This window comes from Hylaeus anthracinus, unplaced genomic scaffold, assembly GCF_026225885.1.
Source record: "Hylaeus anthracinus isolate JK02 unplaced genomic scaffold, UHH_iyHylAnth1.0_haploid 11978, whole genome shotgun sequence".
Lineage (NCBI taxonomy): Eukaryota > Metazoa > Arthropoda > Insecta > Hymenoptera > Colletidae > Hylaeus > Hylaeus anthracinus.
The window spans coordinates 1,954,648-1,959,318 of NW_026534326.1; the positions used below are offsets into that span (position 1 = coordinate 1,954,648).

Here is a 4,671-nt window from a genome sequence, read left to right on the forward strand (position 1 = left end):
TGTACCCAGATAGATATGTAAAGCATTCCCAAAGTTACAAGAACCTACCATAAATTCTACCCCGTGAAAGAAAATATATTCCAATAGACATTGAACGGTTGGACTTGTGGCGACTTCCCTCCCTAAGGGACACGGTATGCGCCGCGTTTCTCGTTCGCCATCCGTGATGGTCTATCAACGTGGGCCAGAATGACGACTACGCGACACCGTCGATGACTCTGGCAGTTGTACAATGAAATTTCTTGATCACTTTTTCGTTAAACGTAACTTAACTTAACGTAAACTCGTACATTATCTCTGTAGAATTATGTGGAAAAAGTTCCTCTAACGTCTTGGTAAGTGTATCGTTAAGCACAGAACAGAGAGTTGGGATATAATTCTCGTATCTCGTGGCCCCGACTCGTGACTTTCTCGTATTCGTAAGAGATCCCGGATCGGTGGGTTTCATTGTCCTTCGAGAGAACGAAGAAAGTGGGGAACGAAAGGGAGAAGTGGACAGCGACGAGATCCGATCTCACGATTAAGTACGTCCTTTTGTCATCGTTGTTCCCTTGGGTTGCTTCTCGCGAGGGCCCAAAGGTCGTGCTTCAATTGCGGGTAACCAGATTGAGAGGCTCAATAAATATCAAGGCTTAATTATCGTTTCAAATGTTAAGTGTTTGTGATTTTTCTTTTTTTCACTGGGAGGAACTCACGTAACGCTTTGTAACTTTGGGGGAGTGTTTCAGGGACGGTTTGAAGTACGTTTGGTAATTTGTTGTGCTTATTTCGCTAGGGAGTGTTCGAGATTATCAGCTGGTCCCTACGAAGCGAGTTATTGTTAGGGTGGAATAATTCTGGGGGTCGCAATTGTTATACTAAGTTAACGTAACTTCTTTTTCTACATTGTCAACATGTTCTCCGAGTATGTGAACCGAACTGCTGGCAGGAAAGTTGAGAATTGAATTTGTCAAAAATGTTCGAAGAGACGGTTTCAATATTCACCATTCCTTGTGCAGTCTTTTACGATAAACGAATACTTTGAAGCATACATCTTACTATAACATCTTACTAGTACTTACTAGTAGCATCTTACTACGTACAAGAGATATACTCCAATAAAATAAACGCGTATGAAGTTTGTTCGACTACTTTTTGAGTCACCCTAAAGATTGAGTATTATTTAAGAAAGAGTGCCATATCCCAAAGGCTTCCATACAAAATGAATCGCAGAAATGATACAAATGTACCTCGAAACATACCTAAAGCACTCCCTAAAGCTACAAAGCATTACATAAATTCGTCCCTATGAAAGATATATACCAAGAAACACGTAACACGTAGCCTCCTAACGAGGTATCCCTGCAGAATTCACAAACGCATGGTTAACAATAGTTTACAAGCCAGGGAATCGATTCCGCTCGCGAGGAAGCTCCCCAGTAAACAACCGGATGAGCTGTGAACAGGTCTCTGTCTTCCGAATGATCGTTTAAGTACTTATAAGCTCTCTATCTCTCGCGATTTGACAATTTCGACACCTCGAATGTCGTATTCCTCGAATACCTGACGCCTGAAGTCGGAGCGAAAGAGGGTGGAGATAGCGACAAGTTCACCCCGAGACGAAAATACACAGAGGAATTGAGACCTCGAAGCTTTGGTCGATGAAATCTCATCTTGCGTAGTGAAACTTTCATGCGGAGTTTCCGTTTGTTCAGAGAAACACTCGCGAGGGATTGAAAGGGCGAGAAACCGCCTTTCGAAAAGCTGGCTACGAATGTCTCCACCGGGAGGGAAAGAAATACTGTACAGGGTCCAACGTGGACGAATGTTGAGAGTTTATAAAACCAAGGGGGAGGCACGCGTCGTATAAACCAGTGATTCGTTTTACAATTTCTTCAAATCGTTACCGTAGAATCAGCCAAGATTAACGCAGATATCGCCATAGTCTCGAAAGAACGGTACAAAGGTCGCTCGTAACGTCTGATTAATACAATTGATACTTAATTTAATCTGAGAGATTGCGTCCGAGACTCGTTGGTCTCCCGAGTTTCGCTTTGACGGATCTATTGGATCCCGTTTACAAGGTATATCGATTACATTTTCTACATTGAAACGTCGAGTTTCAACGTCACAACCATACGTTTCGGTGAACGTTTGCGCTTCGCAAGAAAATTAGGCTATATTTACAATTGATGCGTAAAGAATACAAGAGCGATATCTGCGTTGACGCGCGGCGTTTCTTTAACCCTCCATCGTGTGAGAACAGTGACGCTGATCACGCAAATTCGACGGGCTAAACCTACCAGTGCTTCATTTATGGATATTTCTAATCGATATCAAACAATGTCTCAAACACACTTCACAAGATACTTTATACTGGTACTGGTAATCTGTACGTGGTACTAGATTGAATAATACAGGAGACAATTGTGTACAATTTATAAACTGGATATAAGAAGCCCATGTTAGGTTCAGCGTTAAGAACAAAACACCTTTCGGTCAGTTCGAAGAACTAGAAAATAAGGCTAGACCTACCAACGCTTCATTTATGCCTACTTCTAATCTGTATAAAATAACTGGTCTCAAAGAGACTTACTAAAGACACTTCACTTGGTACTAGATTGAATAATACAGGAGACAATTGTATACAATTTATAAACTGGATATAAGAAGCCCATGTTAGGTTCAGCGTTAAGAACAAAACACCTTTCGGTCAGTTCGAAGAACTAGAAAATAAGGCTAGACCTACCAAAGCTTCGTTTATGCCTACATTATAGGCACAATTGGGCATAGTAGGCGTGCAATTGTATACAATCTATAAATTACATATAAGAGGCTCGTGGTAGGTTCAGCGTTAAAAACAAAACACGTCCTGGCTGGTTTGAAGAAGTAAAAAATAAAATACACGCGACGGAGGGGTAAAGCTTCAAAGTATCAAGAACCACTGGTCTAAACATCCGTCTTAAAATTGTAAGAAGTAAAAGTGACGACGTTTTCCCTCGTGGAAAAACGGGAACACATTGTACGGAGGTCCAAAGGGAGCGCACCAGGCATCCTCAGGCATGTCCACAGACCAGCAAGGTCGCACAATTGTTAGGTCCACGTTTAACACGTTGGTTGGCAAAGTAAAACTCGTGGATATCTTTTCAAAAATTATCCCTCGAGGCTGTTGAAAATTAGATAATCCAACATTTGTCGCAGTACTCAGTTTCTTAGCTTCGTTAACGTTTCATCGTTGGAATGAATCGTTCAATTCTTGAATGGAAAAGTCCTGTCACCCATTTCTTGCGATCAATGTGTTAATTCCAATCTCCAGGAGTGTCCAGCTTTGCTTCCACACTTCTGGAGACGGCGAACCGTCGTCGTCGTGAACCGTCCACGCTGTTGATTGCCTTCTCGGAGCTGGTGGAGCCCGATGGACTTGGAAACAACCGATCAACTATTCTAACGAGGGATAAAACGCGTCGCTGAATGCTCGCGGACGCTGAGTATCATCGAAAGACTATCGATAAGTCGCGCTTAAAATGAGACGAGCACACCGTTGCCTTGTGGACAAGAGAATAAAGAAAGGCGAGATACAGGGGGCGCTCTACGAAGATGGTGAACGTCGCTCGAAAAAAGATGTAAAGCGGTTCGAAAAAATGCACTGCGGAGCATAACTGTACCGTATCACCCACGGTCTTACGTACAGGTATGGAAACTCGCCCACCGAATACAAAAATCCATTTCTTAAATACTAATTCATGCACCTCCTTGTGAAATATTTTACGACTCTTATTTATACATAGTTTTTTGGATAAAAAATATTATACAGGAGACATTGTCGATACAGCTCTCACATTTTGTGTTTTTCACTCGCGAATCTTTAAGTTATGTACGACAATATTCCAGACTTGTACGCAAGACCATGGTATAGTATTTTCAAATGTTTCAGACTTTTCAGCAAGGATGGAAGAATAATAATTGTACGAGCTGAGGGGACGCGATCTGACTGCTGATCTTTGCACCGAATGAAATTCATTTTCAAAGTGGAATTTATTTTACTCTGCAGATATTATAATATCAAGTTTACTTTTAATACCGAAATGTTTTCAAATAGAAACGTATTTTACTTTGCAGATACTGTAATATGAACTTTACCTTCGATATTCTTTTGTATTACTGCAGACTAAAACGTATTTACAATTAGAAATGTATTCTACTTTGCAGATATTATAATATGAACATAGCTTTCAATATTCTTTTATATAATTACACGGTGTGTGCATTTTCTAGATTCTTGCACGTTTAAATTTCCAATGAATGCATACAAATCAGCAGACTTGATACGAATAATGATTTGTATACCGATCTGTTGAAAGTTGCACTAATAAGGGACGTGAAACGATCAAAGTAATAATTTTTAATTCTTGTATAACTATAGCATCAATATAAACGAGTAGAATTCAATGAAAAATTCAAGAAAAAAGGTCTCTCGATATTGTAACGAACGTTTTTAAGTAATTCAGCCAGTAGTGGCAAAAGTGACAGCACAAAAGGACAATTATTAAATAAAATCAATCGAATATGATCTGAAAAAGATCCTAATGTTACGATCAGAGTACAATACAAAATGAATATGCATAAAAACTGGCGAAATGCAAGCTAATTTAGGTCACTGATTCATTGACTAATTTCATTATCCCTTATCTA

At 40.1% G+C, this 4,671-nt stretch overlaps 1 protein-coding gene across 8 annotated transcripts in view; it reads right to left on the minus strand.

The window, feature by feature from the left end:
- The window catches only part of LOC128896681 (plasma membrane calcium-transporting ATPase 3), a 105,308-nt gene that overhangs the window by 22,237 nt on the left and 78,400 nt on the right, over nucleotides 1-4,671 (minus strand). The gene's annotated exons all lie outside the window — the stretch shown is intronic.